This window comes from Rousettus aegyptiacus, unplaced genomic scaffold (genome assembly GCF_014176215.1).
Source record: "Rousettus aegyptiacus isolate mRouAeg1 unplaced genomic scaffold, mRouAeg1.p scaffold_m13_p_1, whole genome shotgun sequence".
NCBI classification, from domain to species: Eukaryota; Metazoa; Chordata; class Mammalia; order Chiroptera; family Pteropodidae; genus Rousettus; species Rousettus aegyptiacus.
Genome location: NW_023416284.1, coordinates 17,317,831 through 17,341,364, shown reverse-complemented (window position 1 = coordinate 17,341,364; position 23,534 = coordinate 17,317,831). Strand labels below are relative to the sequence as shown.

Here is a 23,534-nt window from a genome sequence, read left to right as displayed (position 1 = left end):
TAATTGAAAAAGATTTAGGTCAGATTCACCTGTTGTTCCTCCTTTTTTCAAAATAAAAGGGAATTTTAATATAGTATAATGATGTTAATTCTAATAGATTGATGATCATCTCGCTCTTTACTGACTGCATAATACAAAATATGTGTGTATGATTTTTTCTTAAATGTTTCAGAATTTTGAGAATATTTTAGTATAAAAAAAGTACACATGTGTCTTATTTTAAAAAAATATCCTACTTCATTGAATTTTCCAAATCTGCTTTTTCTTTTCACCAGGTCTTATTTTACTATAGAGATAATACTGATGAATAAGTGTTCTGGAGAGTGAGAACAAGAGCTTTTGCAAAAAGAATAGGTCATCTCTCATTTTGATGTGGCATTTAATAGCTAGGCGAACTGAAAATCTTAGCTAAATCTCATTTCTATGTATATCTTGTTAGTATATATTTAGTTGCAGAACCTCACATTCTGTGAAACTGTTGTTTATTTGCAATAACTCTGTTAAACTATTGATTTTTACCCAGATAGTTTCCTTTTTAAATTTTTCTTCTTTTTTTAAAGGCTTGCCTTTAAAAAAAAACTATAATTTAGAGAAACAGCAAAACAGCAAATGTTATTTTATATATAGTTTGAAGTGAATATTTTCCTCCTTTTTTACTGCCAGTTTTTTATCTTCTGGTAAAGTGACTTTCAAATGTTTTTGATCAGAACCCACTATAAAATATATTTTTCATCGTTACCCAGTATTTATAAACATGTATGTACATAGTAATATTTAAAATTGAAACAGAAACATTATGAAACTGTTTATCTTTGGTACTGGTAATGCATTTTAATACTTTCTATTCTGTTTTCTTTTTAAAATTTTATTATGGTGACATTGGTTAACAAAATCTAGTAAGGTGCAGGTGTACAATTCAACAGTAAGGCATATATATATTACATTGTGTGTTCACCACCCATAGTTAGATTTCTTTCTGTCACCACACATTTGACCCGCCCTCCCGCCCCCGTCTACCTTCCCGCTCCCTCCTTATTCTGGTTTTTTTTTTTTTTGTATTTTATTCAAAATAAACTGTTGGCGTCCACTAAGTTGATGTGATAACCTATTTATACCTTGTACCCGCACTTTGAAAAATTCTGGTGACTGCTAGATTTTTCCTAACATTTGGAATTGAAAATCTTTGAGTTTGCTAGTTTCTTCCTCTGAAAGGTATTTTGATACTATTAATTGTGTAATTGTGTAGAACAGCTGGGAGTGGGAGAACCTATTGCCCTGATTATCCTTGCTGTCATCTCTGTTCTTTACTGTGTCCAGGCACATTTTTAAAACTGATAATATAGAATCATGAGATTGAAAATACTTTTTCATATGCTTCCATCATTAGAATCCTTTGCTAGTTTCCATCTAACAGCAGAGTTTAGATTGATTAAGTCTCTTTTCACAAACTTTGTTTCTGCTCTTGGCAACTAGTCAAAAGGTTACAAAGCTGCTTTATTCTACTTTCTTCTGGCCCCAATCCAGTCTTTGTAAGTCAAGAAAAGAGAACCGAGAAGTGGAGTGGTTTGCTCCTGTGTGTATGGTCAGGTGAAAGTAGCAGATTGAAGAGTCATTTGGGTTTGTTCCGGTGAACTGCATTTATTGATTGTCCCGATTCATTTCCTGTGATAACAAAGGGAGAAAGATGGTAGAGATATTAACAGTTCCTGTATATGGTAGCCATTAGAGTGAGGTAGAGTCAGTATATGCCATGCACTATTTAAAGCATTTCACTTGTATTAACTCATATTTACTTTAGAGGCCTTGGAGAAGAATGAAAATGAGAAGGAATAAAGAAGAACACTTGCCTTCTTAATATATTCTCATTACTTGGCTTGTGAATTCTGGTTGTTGGTGACTATAGCATAGCATGGCATACATTTTTAGCTTGATCAGCTTTTTATTTTTTATTTTATTTATTTTTTGTTCAGCTTTTTAAAATTATCAATCTTGTCTGTGTTGTTCCATATTGAAGCATGCAGCTGTGGTTTGAGACCTCAGGCTTTGAAGCTAGGCTGCCTGGGCTTAAGTTCCAGGTTGGTGACTTACTAGATATATAACCTTGGATAAGTTACTCTCTGTGCTTTAGTTTTCTCATCTGTAAAATGGTGATAATAATAAATTGCTATCTTACAGACTTCTTGAGAGGATTAAATGAGTTGATATATATAAAGTACTTAGAACAGTACCTGATCTATAAAAAATGTTCCATAAATGTCAGCTATTAATAGCTCACAACTCACAGTTGGATCTCCTGAAAGTATTTGTGACCATGATGAGTTCTGCATAATTGCTAAGTAACAGGACATGATTGACATTCAATGTCATACTGCCCAGAAGCTTGAAAACAGCTTTCCTTGAGGATGTGTAGGGAAACTCCTTGTGTAGAGTATTTGGAATCAAAGCCAAATGACAGAGTAGGTATCAGGGCTACAGGTCCAACTTGTTTAATCTCTCATAGAAATCTGTTGATATTGGACCTTATTTTTGATAATTTTAGTATTTCGCTCTTTGGCAAACTAAGAGGAACTAGTTAATAAGTTGACTTTCACTCAAGACCAGATTTCTTTCCTGAGTCTGTTTATCTTATGTCTAAGGTAATTTATTTTTTAACAAACAGTTATATTATGCTTACTGTATCAGGCACTATTATTCTAAGCTTTACAAATATTAATTCATTTAAACCTTATTACAAACCTATGAGAAAGACACTTATTCTCATTTTACAGATGTACCTCAGGCCCAAGAAAGTTAAAATAACTTGTCTATGCTCCTGTGCTGCTTATCAGTGTCAGAGCCGGGATTTGAACCTTAGTCTGGCTCCAGAGTTAATGCTCCAAACTTGTCAAACCTGCCTGTTATAGAGATGAATTATGTTGAAAGGGGTAAAATAACATGTTGTTAAAATTTACTTCACTATTCATTCTCTGATGAAATGACAGCACTGAAATTGTGGGTCATGGATTTTTGAAGGAGTAAATAGGTTCAGAGAAATAGAACAATAAAAGAATGGAACCTAGATTTTATAGTTCTTCTGACAGCTAAACACATACATTTCAAAAGACCTAGTTCTGTTAGTATTATATATAGTAAATTTTATCCAAATAACTGGAGAGCTAATTGATATATATATATATGTGCGTATATATATGTGCGTATATATATACATATATATATATATAGAATATTGACTTTAGAAAATGGATGAAATAAGGTACAAATTTTTCTATATAACTAGAAGCCATGCATTTCTGGAATATTCATATCGAAGTATACTGTATATCAGGCCATAGCATCTACAGAAAAAAATTGTGATTCTCTTAGAAATGTTAACTTCATATTAGAGGATAAAGATAAAGTTTTGCAGGCTGTGAATTCTGTGGAGTCTGCATCTCCATACCTTAGAGAATTTCTTATGTTTCGTGACTGACAGGTTACTAAAACCTAGAGAGAGGTCCAAGGAGGGTTGGAAGGAATGTAGTAGAACTGTTGAATTATTATTAAGCTCACTTTGACATGTCTAATTCAGGTTAACTCATTTCTCTCAATGCTTTTTACTGTAGTTTTGCAATTTTTTCTGTGGAACACATCTCCCTATATTATTAAAGCTTGTGGGAAAAAGTTTGTGTTAATTTTTATTTTTAAAGATTGTTTTATAGATAACTTCAAAGAGTGATTTTCAAAGAAGTAATATTAGAAATTGTAAAAACAATTCTTAGAAGATCTATTTCTGATAAAATATTTTTCCTATTAAGAATTTGGTACAGCCTAAGTGTATTTTAAAAAAATTCTTTCTCAGTAAGTTCTGATAGTATTCTGTTAAGTGTAAAGTTACTATAAATATTCCTACAGCTGACAATACCATGATATGTTATCAGTCATGCCTCCCAAATAAAGCCAGAAGAATTCATCCACTTTACCACAGTCATTTAGCTGGCCTGTTTGTTTAGGGAGGAATTTGACCAGCATGGTGATGGCTTTTGTCTGTCCAGAGAAAGTTTAGCAGAGAAGGTGTAGTTCGTTGCAATTTTTTAGCCACAGAAATGTGATTTGTGCTCATGCCTGAATTATGAGAGCTAAAAGGCTCTCTTAGGAGTCAGTCTCGAAAGAGTTTTAAGGGAGGTCAACTGAATGTAGGTCTGCTGGATATGTGTGTCTACTTCAGCAGGACTCTTGAGCACAAAAGACTTTGAGTGAGTATGCTAGTAGATATGTTAAATGTTTTTTAAAAGGTAGTAAATCAAGAACAGTTGCCATCAGCTGATGAGACTTTAGTGAATTTCTGAGAGGAGACAGTAAAATTGAATCAATAGAAAAACTAGGAGTAGAAATCACAGTTGAAAGTATATTTCAAAGTTTCAAGAATGTACTAGACTCCAGGTAAACAGATATGAAGAATGGAAGGGTGCCTGGAGCATTCATCAGTTTCCTGACCCATGTTCTGAATTTTGAGCTTCTAGCATTTTTCCCCTAAAGAAAGCCCAGAGAAATGCTTTCCAAACACATTGAACAATCTGCCTGGGGAGGGCATGTATTTCCTTATAGTCTGTTCTCCCTATAGCAGTTTGGGTATATAAATCAAATCACATCATTCCCTTGGTTTGAAACACCCCTTGTCCTCCTAAATTCTGTATTGTATGTTACAAGGCCTTGTGTGATCTAGCCCTTTGCCTGCTTCACAGCCTTCATTTCCTATCACTCATTTACTTGCTAACATTGGCCTTTTTGCTATTTCTCAAACATATCAAGATGTTAGCCTTTCAGTTTCTTTACATTTGTTTCCTTCTGAAAGCCCTCCTTCCTATCATCTTATAGCTCTCACCTTTTTAATATTCATATCTCTGATGAAATATTACTACCTCAGAGAAATTATTACCCTATCTGAAGTAGCTGCCTTGTAGTCACTCTGTCTTCTTTATTTTCCATAATACTCCTTTGTGAAATTATATTACTTTATGTATTGGTTCATTTTCCTATTTAGAACGGAGGTCCCCAACCCTTGGGCTGCCAGACCAGTACCAGTTCATGGCCTGTTAGGAACTAGGCCGCATGGCAGGAGGTGAGCAGCGGACAAGTGAAGCTGCATCTATCAGTATTTGCAGCCATTCCCCAGCACTAGCATCACTGCCTCAGCTCCACCTCAGATCATCGGGCATTGGATTCTCATAGGAGTGCTGGTCCCTGGAGACTGGTGTTAGAATTTAAGTTCTCTTTTAGACTGGTAACTTTATGTTCATCATCGAACTCCCGGTATCTAAACTAGTGCCTGGCACATAGTAGACAATAAATCTTTTATAAATGAAAGAATGATTTTTGAGTTTGTAGAAAAAAGCAAGAATAGACAAGCAGCTAGAGACTGCTATAGCAAAAGCAGAAGAAGCAAAAAACTAAGTGTGTTGCTGAGACCAGTGTTTCCTTCTAGGATAAAGCTATGATAGCTATTCTCTAAAGTCCAAATACTGGCATAAGAGACCAGATAAATCCCTAATAATTTTGTGATATTCAGAAGAGACGGGTTCACATCCAGAAAGCAAGTTATGTGTAGATACTGCCTAACTGCATACTGCATATTTCACCCTTCTTCCATAGTCACTAGGCGTGAGTGCATATAAACTAGAACCTGCATATCATAACAAATGAACAAAGATTCTCATCCACTCTAGGAAGAACTGTTTAGTTGAAACTACCAACTACAAATGTGAACTAATAACCTATACTTATCAGTCATTTGAGGAAAGTTAATACTGTAGAGGTACCAAATGCAACCAACACTAAAGGAAACAGTAACTAGTAAGCACTGAAGATTTTAAAGGTAAGCATTATTAGAATTTCAGAGGAAATAAAAAATGTAACTTTTAAATTTTAAATATAAAATGGACTGAATAGCAAATTAATAAGTGTAAAGATTGAGCTGAAGGAGTTTCTCGATTCAGATACAGAGGATGTCAACAATGATGGCAGAGTAGAAACCTCTATAAATTCTCTTTTCACGAAAGCAGTGAGAACACTGGCATAAACAGAATCAACTTTTTCAGAACTCTAAAAATTAACCACAAGTTTGCAGCAATGTCGTAGTATTCAAGAAAAATGGCTGAACCTCAGTGAAAACAGTGATCTTTGTAAAGTTTTAATTTACTTTGTTCCCATCATCCTCTCTCCAGCTGCATGGTACCCTTGAAAATCAACTGTCACAATCATGGTGAAAATTAGCAGCCTAGAAGCCACTGGAAGATTAGCGCTCCTTCAGAGCCCTATTCTTAGAGAATAGTCATTATTTGACCTGTCTGGTGGTTCCTTGAAAGACTTATTCACAAAATTGTTTATGACCTGACTTGGAGCTCATCATGTACAAACATTCTTTTCTCCATCAAGGTATGCATTAAAAACAATTAGAGGCAGTTGTTGAATATCTTGGCTGCCTGTGGCAGTGAATAACATTTGGGATAAACAACAGGCTAACCAAAAAGCTTAAAAGGAAAAGCTGAGGAAAGAGGTGTCCATAATGGGATTTGTAAGTTCTGATATATTTCTGGGCATCTAGAAGGCAGTGCATACATTTGGGGCTGTGTGCATGTTGTGTGCATATTTAGGGAAGACCTGAGAAGGCCCTTGCAGTTCATCTTGAGGTTCTGTGCGAGCAAGTAGTGAAGGCTAAGGCAGAGTTCTGAAATGACTTGGCTGATTGTTAAAGGTGTGCCTTAATATAGCGGTCCCCAACCTTTTTGGCACCAGGGACTAGTGTGCCTGTGAGAATCTAATGCCTGATGATCTGAGATGGAACTGAGGTGGTGATGCTAGCGTTGAGGAGCAGCTGCAAATACAGATAAAGCTTCGCTCACTCACCCTCCTGTGTGGCCCAGTTCCTAAGAGGCCATGGACCAGTACTGGTACTGGCCTAGGGATTGGGGAACCCTGCCCTAATACATATACAAAGCCCATCAATATAGACTGGGAGATTTATTGGTTCCAGGTGTCTAAGGAAATCTCTAATTATTAGCTGATCATTAAATTAACAGCAGACTTCAGTGGCCTCATTATGACAAAGAACCCCGGCTCTACATAATTAGTTTCTCTATTTTGTTGTCCTATTTTATTTTGTTGTCCTATTTTTTTAAATTTATTTTATTACTGTTTGAATAATCATTTATTTTCTATCTCTCATTAGAATATAAAGGCAGTGAAAACGGGCACTCTGTCTTTTTTGCACAGTGCTTTTTCTTGAGTGCTCAGAACAATGCCTAATATATAGAATATTTCTTAAAATGAATAAATAAATGACTCAGATATCAATCCTCTATTCAGTTTGTCTTCTAAAAATTTGTTGAGTCTTTTGCCTCCTGAAAACACAATTTTTATTTTCTTCATTGTTGTGTATTTTATCTATTTCTTTCCTTTACTATTATTTTTATGATGTGGATCTCTGGAGAGAGAAAATAAAAATGGGTATGCTTTCTCAGCTCTCTTGAACCAGAATGTTCTGATTCCTGATTTTTATCAACAGAAAGTTCATTGAGAGTAAACTGATTTGGATGAAGTTTGAGATGTTATATAGTAGAATTCAGCATTCTAAAAAAAAGGATGAATTAACCACACATATACATATGTGTAAAACCCTATACATACCTGACAATTTGGATGAAGTGGCTATTTTAGAAAAATGTTACCCAGCTCAACCCCAGAAGAAAGAAATTCGAGAGACCAATAACAATGAAGGGAATTGATAAACATGTCAAAGGACTGCTCCACAAAAACCTTTAGATCCAAAGGTTATTTCAGATAGCTAAGGAACAGATAATTATGTCTGCTTTAGAGCATGCACAAAGTTTACAGTTCTTTTAAGAACGCCAATGAAATATTAATTCCAAAACTTCATGGACAGCCCAAAATAGAAAAATATAGAAAAATCTTACAAATATCAATGTAAATATCTTAAATTCAGTACTAGAAGATTGAAGTCAGCAGTACATTAAAATAATATTCTACGACCTAAGGGTTTCATTTCTAAAATAAATACATATATAGTTCAATATTAGTACAACCCGTTAGCGCGTATTATATTAATTGGTGAGTGAAAAACCATGTGGTCAGCTTTTTGGATGCCAAAAAAGCATTTGACCTAATTAATAACCATTCCTGATAAGCATTCTCCATATAATTAAAATTGATAAATTCTCATTTAACATGGTTAAGAAAAACCTTATTTCAAACCAAACCACTACCATATTTAGTAGTGGACTGCTAGAAGTATTCTTATTAATGTGAGGAACATGAAAAAGATGCCTAGCAGTTAGCGCTGTTACTTAACATTATAATGGAGGTGTAAGCCAATATCATTAGGCAAGAAGAGGAAATAACGAGGTTATATTGGGGAAAGAAGAAGCAAACTTTTTATGCAGCAAGGGAAAATAAATACATGAAACTCGAGTCAACCATTTTACTGTTCTTGTTATTAGAAACAGTAAGAGACTTTGGTAATGTGATTGTTTACAAAATTAATATACCAGTATCAGTAGCTTTCCTACATATAAAAAGCAACTTCTTTAGAAAATATAATGAAAAATGTAACAAAAGACAAAATACCAACATAACTAAGTGGAAAAGATTTAAGAGACATTAGAAAAAGATTAACTGGAAATACATAATATGGTCATAAATAGGAGAACTCAATATTGTAAACTTGTTGGTTTTCCCTAAATTATATATTTAATGCAATTTAAATGATCATTAGTTTTTTAAAACTTGACAATGTCACTCCAGAGTTCATTTGGAAAGCATAAAGTCTAACAAAGGAGAATGAAGAAGAGAGGCTAGCCTTTCCAAGTATTAAAACACATGAAATAATAAAAAAAAAAGACTGTACAACATGCTATAAAATTATAATAATTCAAGTTGGGTTTTGAAGACGTACCAAATAGACTAGCGAAACAAAGACTAGTGAACAAAGTCCAGAAATTGCACATATAGGAATTTTGGTTTATATATTATAAAATTGACATTTCAAATCATTGGAGAAAAAGGTGAGAATTAGTAAATGGGATTCGGACAACTGGTTAAGCATTTGTTAGATCAATTAAATAATAACACCTAACACTTAACAATTATTATGCATGAAGGTTATTGTCATAAGCTCTTTACATTTATTAACACATTTAATTCTCCCAGCTGCTTTGTGAAATAGTTACCATTATTGCCCCCATTTTACAGATTGGGAGATTGATGCAGTCACACAGAAATTAAGTGGTAGAAGGTAGGATTTAAATCTAGGCAGTCTTGTTTCATGGTCTGTTCTCTTAATCACTGTGCTACTTTGGCCTCTCTAGACATATATGTAAATATAAATAAAGTCATCAAAGTTATAGAAGGAAAGATGAATGAAATTATAAGTTGGTCTTAGAGAAGCTTAAATACGGCACAAAACCTAAAATATGCAAAGGAAAAAGATTGACATTTTATTTCCTAAAAGTTGTAACTTATATTTGGCAAAATATGTTATAAAGAAAGTCAAGACAAATGATAAGGTGAAATAACATGTATAACATATACATTTTAACATGTAAAATGTTTAATATAGGTGAAAGGCTAATTTCCATAGTTTACAATGAACTCATACCGAATGTCAGGAAGATGACGACCTGATAGAAATTGGGCAAAAGATATGAATAGGCAATTTACCAGAAATAAAAGTAAAACAACTGAAAACACTTTTTTTTCATTTATAATTAGTGATATAAGTCATGCTTTCTTGAGATCATGTTTTACTTATTGAATTAGGCAAAATTTTTGAAAGATTGATGATACTTGGTGCTAATTAAGGTACAGGGAAGTGTGCAATAATTGTTGCAATCTTTTCAGTAGATTTTCAGGGTTTTTTCAGTCTGGCAGATCTGTCAGGGTTCATCAGAGAAGCAGAACTACTTAGGCAAAAAGTGTATATACACATATATACATATATGTGTGCATATATATAAAGACTAAAGGGCTTACCCTCGTGGGTGAAGAAGGCAACTTTCAGGTACCCTAAAAGGAGTATAGCACACATGGGACAGTCAGTGTCATCAAATCCTGCAGAAAATACAAATAAGATGTGGATTGAGAAAAGACCATTAGCAAAAAAGCAATATGGCTTAGATAGAAAAAAATGTACAGTGGTATAGAAACTGGAATATAAATGAAAGATTGAAATTTTTAATTCCGATGAAGTCAAATTTATCCTTCTATTTTTTTCTTTATTGGATTTGCTGTGATGTCATACCTAAGAAATCCACTGGACTGTAAATGCCTTATGGAAATGGTCCTGCCTTATTCATTTATTCTTCCACTCTCAGTACATGGCAAGACACTTATGAATGTTAAGGGGACTCACATTTTTAGGGTACCTATATTATGTGTCAGGCATTGTGCATTGTACTAGACTCTTCCTAAGCACTCATTGATTGAATTTTAAAATAAATCTATATTTACAAGATATATTAAAACTGAGTTGCCCAAGGTCTTATAGCTAGCTGGTAGGTAACAGAGATGGACTCTTGACCGAAATCCCATCTCTTTCCCTTGTACTAATTTGCCTCATTAAATAGTAAGCTCCTATAGTGTATTTGGAATGATTGACTTTATAAACACTTGATCACAAACTTCTTAGAAACTTCTGTCTCATAAAGCAAGCCTGCTTACCAGTTTTTGTACACTTTTGGTATTATGCCTATAAACTCTTTAAATGTTTTTTAAAGAAAACAATGCTATTCAATGTTAACCATAATGATAATTCCAGTAAATGATGTGGAGTTTTATGTGACTTTTCTCTTTCAAAACTTAAACTACAGATTTCTCTTTGGATTTTTTCCCCTCTTTGTCAGAGGCATGTTTTCATGGTATCATGGGGTTTGCAAAGTATTTTGCTATAGTATTTCTGGCTTAATAAATTTATGTATGTTTTGCAGAGAGATCTTTTACATGGTTCATTGCCTGTTTTAAGTTTCCTTCCTTTCTCCTTCCCTCCCCTCTCTCATTTTCTCCCCCTCCCTCATTCTTTTTCCTTCCTTCCTTATTTTCTTTTGTTCTTTTCATTCTATTGTTCATTCTCACTTTATTCTTCCCTCTCTCCCTCCCACCCTCCCTCCCTCTTGTTTTTCTTTCTTTCTTTTCAATAAATATCAGCTATTTTAGACGTAATTGCGTCTGAATGACTGCATACTGTATAGCTCTACCTTCAGTGGCTTAGCATAGAGGTAGGATTCTCCCACCACTCCCATTTAGGTAGGGAGAGAGTATCTGTTTGAAAGTTGTCACATTTAAAATGAAAAAATAAGAATTTATACTATTAAATAAGAATTTATACCATTTGACCTTATTTAAGTCATTTAAGGAAAAACTCTTATGATGATATCAAATAATGTAGCTAACATTTCAAATCTGAACTCATAAGTAAACTGTTGACCCAGCTATGTTTATAATTTTATTAGCCAACATTTCAAATCTCTGAACTCATAAATAAACTGCTTGTTGATTCACCTGTGTTTATAATTTTGTTCATTTATATTAGTCATAGAATTTTATTCAATTTCATATGTGATTAATTTTCTTTCTAAAAATTTAAACAGATCCTATTATAATTTTTTGAGGTATAATTTATATATAGTAAATTTGTCCTTATAAGTGTACAGTTCTGTGAATTTTACAGATGCATACAATTGGGAAACTACCAATACAATCAAAATACAGAACAGTTCCATCACCCCAGTGAAGTTCCCTCATGCCCCTTTGTAGCTAATCCCTTCTGCTTCTCCATTCCCTAGTACCTGGCAACCACTGATATTTCCTGTTATTACAGTTACTTTATATAAAGAATGTCATATAAATGGAATTATACAACATATAGATTTTTGAGCCTGGCTTCTTCCATTTAGCATAATACATTTGAGATTCATCTGTGTTCCATGAATTGCTGTGTAGTATACCATTGTATAGCTATACAGCAGTTATTTATCCATTTGCCAGTTTGAGGGACATTTGAGTTGTTTCCAGTCTTTGGTGTATATATGAAAAAGCTACTATCCACATTCATGTACAGGTTTTTGTGTGAATATGTTTACATTTCACTTAGATTGATAATTCAAAGTGAGATTGCTGAGTCTAATGTAAGTATATGTTTGGCTTTATAAGACACCGCCAAACTGTTGTTCATAATGAACATACTGTACCTTTTTGTATTCACACCAGCAGTGTAAGGGAGGAGTTCTAGTTGCTCCATATCTTTGCTAAGTTGGTATGGCCAGTTTTCTTTTGTTTATTTTAACCATTCTAGTAAGTGTACAATGATACCCCATTTTTTAAGACAAGTTATTTTGGAATAATTATTTTAGAATATTTTAATTTGGGTATAATATAATAATATTCTGGAATTAGATTTCTAGAAGTGTTTCAAAGATAGTACAGAGAGGTCCCATATACCCCTTACCCATTTCCCCTCTTCTTAGTGGCTCATACTGCTATAGTGCATTTGTCAAAACTAAGAACCAACACTGGTACATTACTGTTAACTCCAGACTTTATTCAGAGTTCACTATTTTTTCCACCAATATGATTTTCTATTCCAGGACACAATCCAGAATACCACATTGCATTTAGTATAACATTATTTCTAGCTCTAACGTGTTATAACTAATTTATAAGATAGCGCTATAGTCTCAGTTCATATCTGTTCCAGAATGCTATCTATGTCATGTTCTTTTCTTTTGGCGAATGAGTTTAGTTTGTGTATAGTTGTTTTTGAATTGCAGTTAGAGAAGATTCCAAAGTTTGAGACTGTTGGCCTTTATAGATTCAACCCCCTCATTTTAGACCAACCAGTAAATAATTGTTTCAATTAAGAGTCTTTAACAAGAAAAAGAGTAAGTTCTTAAAATTTACTCTTCTCATTTACTTTGTTGCTTGAAGTTGGCATTTTATTGGTTAAATTAGCTAAACCTTTATATTTTTATTTTTTTAAATCTGTATCTTACTGTTTAGTTAAATGACATTTTCAACACTGACAAATTTTTGACATTAGCCAAAACACTAATTAATTAGGATTTCTTTCAGAATATGTCTAACACTTGGTGTATTCTACTCTGCATTCTATTTTAGTATTTTTCTTCTGGTTTGAGATATTCTATGAATACTTAAGTGTTTAGAAAGGACCTTAAGGCTCTGTTTAAAGCATACACAAAAGAAAGTCTCAAAGAAATACATGCAAAAAAAATAATAATTCGCTGAATTAGAAAAGTTACATTTTTCTAATGACAAAAATTCTAATTATTTACTACCATTCTATGATCTGTTTATTAATGTTCTTCATACAGTGCTTAGTGTAACATTACAAAATTTAAAATGAAATGTTTGGTAAATGCTTTTATGGAGAAGTATAATACTCTATAGATATCACAAATTGACTTCATGAGAGAAAAGCAAAATAGGAGCTTCAATCAGAATAGAAAATTATGAGCTTTAATCTTGAGGCACAGTTTGCTTAAGATTGTCAGTTATGATCATCTGGAAAGGAGGACGTGTATATTTTTCAGATTTAACTCTAGCAGTAATTTTTTTTCTAAGCACAACATATCAAATAGTAGAGATAGTTACTGTATGCTAATACTAGTACAGATGTTCCTCAACTTAGGATGTGGTTATGTCCTGATAAACCTATCATAAATTGAAAGTATCCTAAGTTGAAAATATGGTAAGTCAAAAATGCACTTAGGACACCTAACCTACCAAACATCATAGCTAAGCCTAGTTTACCTTAAATATGCTCAGAATACAATATCCAGAAAATGCTGCAACGCAGTACACTGTAGAGTATTGGTAATTTATCTTCGGAACTGCGTGCCTGACTGGGAGCTGTTGCTCACTGCTAATGCCTAGCATCACAAGAGAGTGTTATACTGCATGTCGCTAGCCCCTGGAGAAGATAAAATTTGAAGTACAGTTTCTACTGAATGTATCGCTTTCGCACCGTCAGAAAGTTGAAAAATCGGAGGTCAAACCATCTTAAGTCAGGGACTGTCTCTACTTGAGTTTGTTCTCAAAGCATTAAATCAGTAAAGCCTTTTCAAGATCTATGAACCACCAGTATTACTATGTTAGCTGGGAATTTCTTCCACTACGAATTTAGGGTTTGGCCCAGAATGAAAGCATAAGAATGCTAACTAACTTTGTAGTTATGTGACAGTTCTATTAGGCAAACTGTCCAATGATTTGAAAAGTTTTTAAGTGGTTTATGTTTACCCTATTCTTCTTAATATGTGGAAGCATTTTTGCAGCTGTATGTATAATCATATTATCTTATTTACATACTTTTCTTCATTTTTTTTCAGTTTGTGTATTTCATTCAATGGCCAAATGGCCAACAAACCCAAGCAGAGAGGTCATAGCAAAAACAAATGGAAAAACAAAATAAACTTTGCTATTTGTATTAGTTTTCTGTGGCTGCCATAATAAATTACCACAAATTTGGAGGCTTATAACAACAGAAATTTATTCTCTCACAGTTCTGGAGGCCAGAAATCTGAAATCAAGGTGTTAGCAGTACTGCATTCCTCCATAAGCCGTCTTCCAGTTTCTGGTGGCTGCTGACATTCTTTGGCCATATCACTCCAATCTCTGCCTTCATCTTTATGGCCTACCTAGATTGTCAAAGATAATCTCATCTCAGAATCCTTAATTTAATTATATCTACAAAGACTCTTTCAAATAAATTAACATTCACTGGTTCTGGGAATTAGGACGTGGGTCCTCCCTCCCTCCAACCCTCCCACCCTCCACTTCCCTCCTTTTTTTAATTATTATTTTTTTAAGTTTATTGAGATAACATTGGTTAATACAATTATATAATTTTGGGGTGTCCCCTTCCTTTTTAACTTAAAACTTTAGCCTATTAAGGGAGAAAAACCTATGGGTTCCTAAGCTCTGAGTAAGTAGTACCTGTGCTGTGATACCTTGATATGATATTAAAATTTGCTTATAGTATATTATTCCTTGCTTTTTTGAAGGGAACTTTTCAATGAACACAAACTTCAAAATGATATTTTTCAAATCAGTTAACCTTGTAAAGAATTAAAGTTGTGATTTAGGCATCCCTGGCAATAAATGGGAATAGTAAAGTTTTTAATTTTTTGTATCTCTAAATATATTGAAGTTTCTTAATGAACTGGTTTAAGTAAATAGAGGAGTCAAGACTGACTGAACAATATTCACTGAATGCCCACTATGTGCTACAGATACTAAAAAGAAGAAGGTGGTCTCTGACATTGTGGAATTTAGAATCAATATTCTACAGGAATCTTAGAACCAAGGGAAAATTAATAGTTTTAACAGAATTAGCTGTCACAGTAGAGGTCAGAGGAGTAGCTGTGAAGAATTCTTAATTATTAACTAATAATGAAGCAAGAAGTACTTTCACTAATAACTTTGAGGTTTTAATAGGTCGGGAGATATTTTGTTTTTCTAAAATGATGCTTATCTCTGACTAGGAATGGTAAAAATTTATTTTCACATACCTTGTAATTAAAATAACTTGTTTTGTTAACAGTAGATCAAAATCTACATTTTAAATTAAAGACTGATGGTTGTAAAGAGAAATAAAATTGTTATTTTTGCTAGACTGTACAAGAAGTTAAAAGTAGCATAAAAAGTGAATCATTTTAGGAATTTTAGGAGGTCCTTAAAGTACCATGTAACACATTTAAAAAGAAATTTTAAGTCTAAATTTAAAACATTTTAAACCTAAGAACAGGTTATTATACCATGAGGTCAAAGTTATATAACAGAATAGTTAGAGAATTCATGAAAGAAAAGGAATAAATAGCCTAAACTAATATTAGGAATGCAATTTGAAAAGGGAAGGTTGTATGCTCAATTTTACATGAAGGGAAAAAGAGTTTCAGACAAGGGAGGTCAGAATCTTGGGTTCTCCTACTGGTTCTGCTACTTACAGACGTCATGAGGCAATGCTTTCACGTATTTGGTTTTAGTTTACTCAACCCTAAAAATAAGGATTATCTCTAACAATTTAATATTCTGTATTCCTTGTAGCATCGTATATTAGAAATTTTCTTGGTTCACAGAGTGAATAGTTTCTGCCCAATAGGGTAATACCAAATGTAAAATGTCTTCTGACATCAGATTTTTTAACTATTGAGAGTTAAACACCTTTGCTCAGAACCATAAAATGAACCAACTATGGATTTATGTGCAAGGTCTAACTTGACTTTTTATGAAAGAGATGACAGCAAGAAAATTAAATGAGTCTTTCTGCCTGTAGTGTTGTCATGAACTTTTGTTAAGATTTGAGGGTAAGAGAGGATCACTGCAATTTAAATTGCTTTTCCATCAAAGTTGAATTTTTTTCCTGAGGAAAAAGAGTAAATCAGAATTTAGAATTTATATCCAATTTGAGCTTAATGTCTTGAACATTTTTGTAGAAGCATTTTTAAAATAATGTACCCCTAAGTATTTTACTATACGAACCTTAAAGCATCCAGGATTATATTCCTTTGTACCTGCTTTTGCTTCTTAACAAATCATATTTAAGTTGTTATTATGCTGATAAATGTAAAATCTTATATTTTTCAAATTTTAAATGAGCTTATATTAAAATAGGTTACAGTTTTCATTTTAATGTAGAATGTTCAGTTTTGGAACTATAGCATAGGTAAACTATTCTCTACATGTTGATTGTTTCTAATTTTTCATTTCTGTAAACAACAGACTTTCTCTTTTAATAAAGTTAGCTTCTTACTCTATTTTGGGGGGGAAAAAAAATGAAACATTATTCAGACCATGGGCAATTTTATGACCTCTTTTGTCATCTAACTGAAGAACAGTCTGATTTTACAGCTGTGCCTAAATATTTCCTATCTTCTTCAAGCTCAGATAACTCTAGGTTTTGTCGTTTAGATTTATTTTTGATAGTTTAATAGGTATGAAGTGGTATCTTAAAAATATGAAAATTTAATTAGTAGTGAGAATCTTTTTTCCCAAATGCTGATTTGTTTTTAAATTGTGTCCTTTGATGGATATATATGTTAGTTATTGTTTGCCACATAACAGATGATCAGTAAATGTTGAATTGGTTGGGTTTATATTGTAGACATTAAGTTTATCGTAATTTTTGCAGATATCGTTTCCATTTATTATATTCTTTTAATTTTAGATTTGTTATGTTTTCATTTCATGAAAGTTTCTTTTACATAACTGTATATAAACTGTAGATGAGATAACTATACTGTTCTGTTTCTCTAATATTTTTCGAATGCTACTAGTTCTCCATATATTTAGGATTAATCATAGTGTATGGTATGGATATGTTTTTCTCCATGTTGATATTCAGTTTTTCTTATAATATTTTTTAAATATTGATTTTTCTCCACTTATAAGCACTTTTAGATTTGATCATTGTTTTGGTATTTCTAGTCTCATGGATCTTTTTGTGCTTTTTTATTGTGGTAAAATATACATGACAAAATTAGCTATTTTAACCGTTTTCAAGTATGCCATTCAGTGGCATGAAGTACATTCACAGTGCTGTGCAGCCATCACCACTATCTTCTAGTCTCTTGATATATTTGTACTTTTAACCAGAAACATTGCTGTTATTCTCAGGCAAATTGTTTAAATCTCTGAATCCCAGTTGCCCTATCCATAGAATGAGAACGATACCAGCTGTGTGTTAGGATAACAAATATAAAAATACTTGGTGTATTATAAATGCTCAGTAAATGATACCTCTCTTACCCTTCCCACTATAATTGGTTTTAAAGACTGATGTAGTGCAGATCTTCCTGAGTAGCCTCTATTATTCCTCCTTTGCTCCAAGATATTCATTGTTATTTTTTGCCTAATTTCCAGTAAGAAATTCATGGGCATTGGAATAAACCTTCGTTTACTTCTTATTTGAAACCTAATGTATATATGTTCTGTAGATTATGAAGCCCAAATCATTACTTAGTGTCATCCCCACTTATTACTAATAAGCACTGTTTCTGCAAGAGACCACAAAAATGTTTTCTTATGTTTTGAAACCATTTTTCCCGACTTCTTTTCTGGTTTTTGCCTTGTAAGCCTCCTAGTTTATAAATTAAAATTTATTTTGAAGAGATACCTTTAGGCTTTGTGTTGGGTACTTAAGACTTTACATTGGGTGTTAAGATACTTGTTTTCTGAATTCATTGATAGAGCCCCTTTAGATCCATTATTGTTGAATAACAATACTTGAAACAACCCTCTTAAAGCATTAGAAGAGGGTATTTTGCTTCTTGTGCTTTTTTTTTATTTATTCTTCAAGGCACATAATTATATTTGAGGATACCATGGTAGACATTTGCTAATTATTTCTTTTAAGTCCTAAAATAATTCACATAAGAAAAATAATAAGTGATGATAGACCACTTTTTTGGTACTTCCTTAGGCTACTATTTTTTATAATTATTATTGCCCGGGTATATTTAATTTGGGGAGGGATGTTGTTAATTTTCTCCAGGAAAACTTCTGTAGCATTTTCTTTGACATGCTCTAAAAATACATATAAGGACCTGGATGGGGTAGTACATAGACTTCTAAAATATAGTATAGTCAGTGGTCAAACTTATGAGCTATCTGTGTTTTACTTAGAATTGTATCAGAGATATTTAGTTAATCCCTGGATATCTGTGTGCACAATTAATTGCACGCAAGTTTCTCTTTCAAGACCTATAATCAGACTGTCTTCTTAATGTTGTAATTAAGAGTGATGCCTATGTTTTCATTGCAAAAAATTGACCTTTGTTCTGTGCTTTAAAATAATTATATATTTTTAATCTCCTTTTCTATACTTATGAGCTATAACAACACATGGAAGTAACTTACGTTCTTGCTTGTAGCATTTTACAACTACAGGATAAATAGTATGTTGAACTTGTTACAAAACAAATTATGAGGTAGAATCTAATTAGAATTTTGAAATAAAATATTTGTTACTAATTATTTCCCTTCTAACTTCTATGGGTTAAAAATTATGGCTGCCATATTGCAAAAGGATTCTGCTTTTATTTTTCAGCTTGTAAAATCACACTATTTACAATTGTGCCACCTTTTTGAATGAAACCAAAGTTCCTATTTTTTCATTGTCAGCATTTGCAAGTAGGGAAATTTTTGTTCTAAATTGTAGATTTTCCCAGGTTTCTGTTCATGAAGGCGTATAGATACCGACAAACTCCAATAAAGTTGATAAAACAGCTATATTTAGAAACCAATCGTAAGAGTTGAAACTAGAAAGTTATGAAAAGATGTTACGATTCAGATTTCTTAAGGTAACTTAAAACAAGAAATTCAGAGCTTGTTTTCTGATTTCTTCGGCTATTTGGCTAAGTTGTAATTATATTCATTTAAATTACAGTGAAAGTCCACTTGCCACTTCTTTTTTTTATTATAAATTTATTTAAATTAGTTTCAAGTATACAGTGCATTGGTTAGACATCTAATGTTGACAAAACGATCTCCCCAATTGCTCCCTCCCTCCCCTGGCCCTCCACTTAACCATCATATTAATGCTAACTGCATTCTCTCTGTCATGTACCCAACTATCAGCTAATTTGTACTTCTTTAACCCTTCACCCCATTCTCTCAGCCTTGCAGCCTCCCTCCCCTCTGTCCATCACCAAATTCACCACAATGCGAGTCTGTTTTTGATTAATTTGTTCTCGTTGTAATGGTTGAGTAATATTCCATTGTATATATGAACCATAATTTCTTTATTCAATCATCTGTTGATGAGCATTTAGGTTGCTTCCATATCTTGGCAATTGTAAATTGTGCTGCCATGAATATTGGAGTGCATAGATCTTTACGAATTATTGTGTTGATTTTCTTTGGATAAATACCCAGAAGTGTAATTGCTGGGTCAAAAGGTATATCCATCTTTAATTTTTTGAGGAACCTCCATACTGTTTTCCATAGAGGCTGTACCAATTTGAAATCTCACCAACAATATATGAGGGTTTCCTTTTCTCCTCATCCTCACCAACACTTGCTGGTTTTTGATTTATTGATGATAGGCATTCTGACAGGTATGAGGTGATCGCTTATTGTGGTTTTAATTTGAATTTTTCTGATGATTAGTGACCTTAAACATCTTTTCATATATCTGTTAGCCATCTATATTTCTTCTTTGGAGAAGTATCTGTTCAGGTCTTCTGCCAATTTTTTAATTGGATATTTTTTTGTGGTTGTGTAAGTTCTTTATAAATTTTGGATATTAACCCCTTATCAGATGCATCATTAGCGAATATCTTCTCCCAAACAGTCGTCTTTTTGTTTTGCTGATGGTTTCCTTTGCTGTACAAAAACTTTTTAGTTTGGTGTAGTCCCATTTGTTTATTTATTTTTTTTGTTTCTCTTACTCGAGGAGATGTATCTGAAGAGAAATTCCTGTTAGTAATATCAGAGTTTACTGCTTATGTTTTCTTGTAAAAGTTTTATGGTCTCGAGTCTTACATTTAAATCTTTAATCCATTTTGAGTCTGTTCTTGTACACAGTGTAAGAAGACGGTCTACCTTCTTTTCTTTGCGTGTATCTCACTTTCCACTTCTATGTCAAGCCGATATTTAAAAGATGCATCCCATCGAATGTAGAATAATATTAGGTTACATTAATGGTTTAAAAAAACAACCCCTCGCACCCTACAAAAACACAATTAGATTAAACTCTAACACTTGTATGTGGAAATGAGAATGCTACGATTTGTATAGTAATTCTGTACTTTTTTTTTTATGATCAAGTACCGATCACCATGTCTGTTGTATAACACTTTGATCTGGTTGCTAGTAAATGCAACTTTTGATTATAAGCACATGACACTTTAGAAGAAGGTTTGAGATCTTAATATTAAAAGTTTTAGCACATTGATAAATGCATTCATGTATTTAGTATGTTCTTATATTTCAGGTCTTTCAAATTACAGATTTTTAGAAGGAAGAAAATACTGTATTGATGGAAAGTAATATCTCAGATGCATGTTGTAATGAAATTATGTAATTTATACTCATTATATTTTATACACATATGTGCCAGAATGTATGTTTGCAAACTTCACATATATCACACATTGCCCACAGAATACTAGAAGATTCTGTAATAAATCATATGCTTTCCTTGTAGATTGCTTTTTTTTTGTTTATTTAAAATTGACCAAAATTATTGGTGGTCATTAACCAATTACTTGATTTTTAAAGTTTTTTCCTAAATGTAGAAATTACCTATGCCCTATTTATTCCCCTAAATTTAAAAGCTGAGAAAGCAAAGAAAATTTTTATGATGGAAACAACAAAGATTGCTTATTTTCATAGAAGAAGAAATAGGAGAGGTAGAAAGGAATGTCTGGATTTTTCTCTTAAAAAAGATTTTCTTATAACTTATCATAGAATTTACTTAAAGAAAAATAAGAAATTAGTCCAGAATCACTGGAATATTACCATATTTCTAAAAAACAAAATTCAAGATTTTAACATCATTTTTGTATGGCTTGAAAATTTTATTTTCTCACTATTAAGAGTAGTATTTCTTGCCTTTAAAATCCATAACCCTTTTTGATCAATAAAAATTTATGTTCTCTTTTAATGTTGTTCATATTTTTAAAATAAATTAGTTCTTGTGTTTAAAAACAAAATTAAAACATCTTACTGAGTATCCTTTTTTTAAAAAAACATCAATTTTCCTTACCTTCCTCTTGACTAGAGAGATAGATTTTATAAACCCTTTCCCCATGAGAAGGAATATCGCCTCCCTCTCCCTTGCCGAGAATCTAATTAGAGATTGCAGTTATTATAGTTATGGCCTTCATTTAAGTAAAATGTGGAGTATTATCACTTTTTGTTTAGGTGAGAGCTGGTCACACAAAAATTTAACAAATGAAGCATTACATTTTCCTAGTGATTTGGCACTGTTTTGTTCTTATGGGATGAAATCATAGTTATGTTATGTACACTTAGACAATATTAAAATCCCATTTAGACATTTCAGTTTAAAACTAAGATAGTTATAAGTTAGCGAAACGTAAAAATGTTTCATCTTTCACAGTTGTGAGTCATTTTCACGTCACGTTTATTATGCTCTTCTGAGTAGAACAAAACAAGGACAGGGAAGATAGCTCCCGTGAGCTTTAGTTATTGCGCTCTGTAATTCTACAGCACTAGTTACCTACGTCAGGGAGTATGAGAACTTTTGAGGCTCCGTGTATGAGCTACACGTGAGTGCATTGAGCATCCAGTGCTTCTGACCTTTAAACTTTGTTTTTCTTTTGACATTCGAGATCAGGGCAGGGAGTAAAGCTGAGTCAGAGTTGGACATTTTTCTATCTGACTATACCCCTTCCACACATTTTTCTCTCCTTTTCCCATTCTGTAGTGTGGCTCTAAAAATATGTTATCTTGTACCCAGATGGAGCAATAGAAGTGAAGTGGCGGTGTATTGACATAATTGAAGTTTTTCATTTCCCTTTTTATGTTTATCGATTTTCATTACTTCTGCAATAAGATTTTAAACTTGCTTTAGCTTTATATGTTAAGTTAGCTATAGTGGATGGTAGAAGTGAAAACAGGTGTCACCTTAATTAAAAGCATAAGCAATTATATCTGTTTCAGAGAAGTGCTAGTTTGATTTTGTTAAATAGTAATGAAGTTTTTCGTTTTTATAATGTACTTAAGTTTTCTAATGTCTCTCTGTTTCTCTCTTACCAGAAGAGCACAATTAGGTGTTTTTGCCAGTAAATGAGGGGCTTAGAGTTCTCTTTTTTTATTTTGTTTTGTTTTGTTTTTAGTTTGAAAATCAAGATAGGAAGAGCAGGATCTGCGAATATAAAGGTTTTGCTTAAATAATTGACTAGGCAGTATATTTAGTGGAGGTTATTATTTCAGAATAAAATTGGGTTCCAGCTTTACATGATTATTTTTCCTTAATTCTCAGATTCAAAGTTTCACTTATTTATTTGCATTATTAAAGTAGATCCAGAAAAATTGAGTTTTACTTTAAATTGATTACATATATATAGGTGGTTGTGAAAGTAATTGATATTTTAGTTTGTCCTATTTAAAGTGATTCTGTGTGTCTGTGTTAACAGTTATATAAATGTTCCACATTAAAGCAGGTTAGATGTTATCATAACTTACTGACTTGCTAAGCTAGTTTGTATCATTAAAAAATGTAACTCTAATCCTAAAAAAAAAGTTTTAGTAATCTGCACATGGCTGTCATTATAAAATAATTACTGCATTAGGACTGTAGTAACCATGTTTTAAATACAGCACAAGTGGTTCCACGTGTTCGCTTTTGCAAGGTATAAGAATCATTGTGTATACCTATCTCGACTTGGTGGTGCAGTGTGTCAATTTTGAAAAGCCATGTGCAACTTCGAGATTTTGAGATTGGAACTCACGTGGAAAGCCTGAGGTAACAAAATATTAAATATTATTTTCTGATGGCCTGAATG

At 32.7% G+C, this 23,534-nt stretch overlaps 1 protein-coding gene across 3 annotated transcripts in view; it reads left to right on the top strand.

Annotated features, from left to right (window-relative positions):
* The window catches only part of EYA3 (EYA transcriptional coactivator and phosphatase 3), an 87,441-nt gene that overhangs the window by 5,496 nt on the left and 58,411 nt on the right, over positions 1-23,534 (top strand). The window contains exon 1 of one of the 3 annotated variants that reach the window (XM_036230737.1): positions 21,705-23,494. The exons of the other annotated variants lie outside the window; for them this stretch is intronic. The gene's annotated coding sequence lies outside the window, so the exon portion shown is untranslated. Of the gene's footprint in view, positions 1-21,704; positions 23,495-23,534 lie in introns of those variants that run through there. 3 annotated transcript variants of the gene reach the window in all.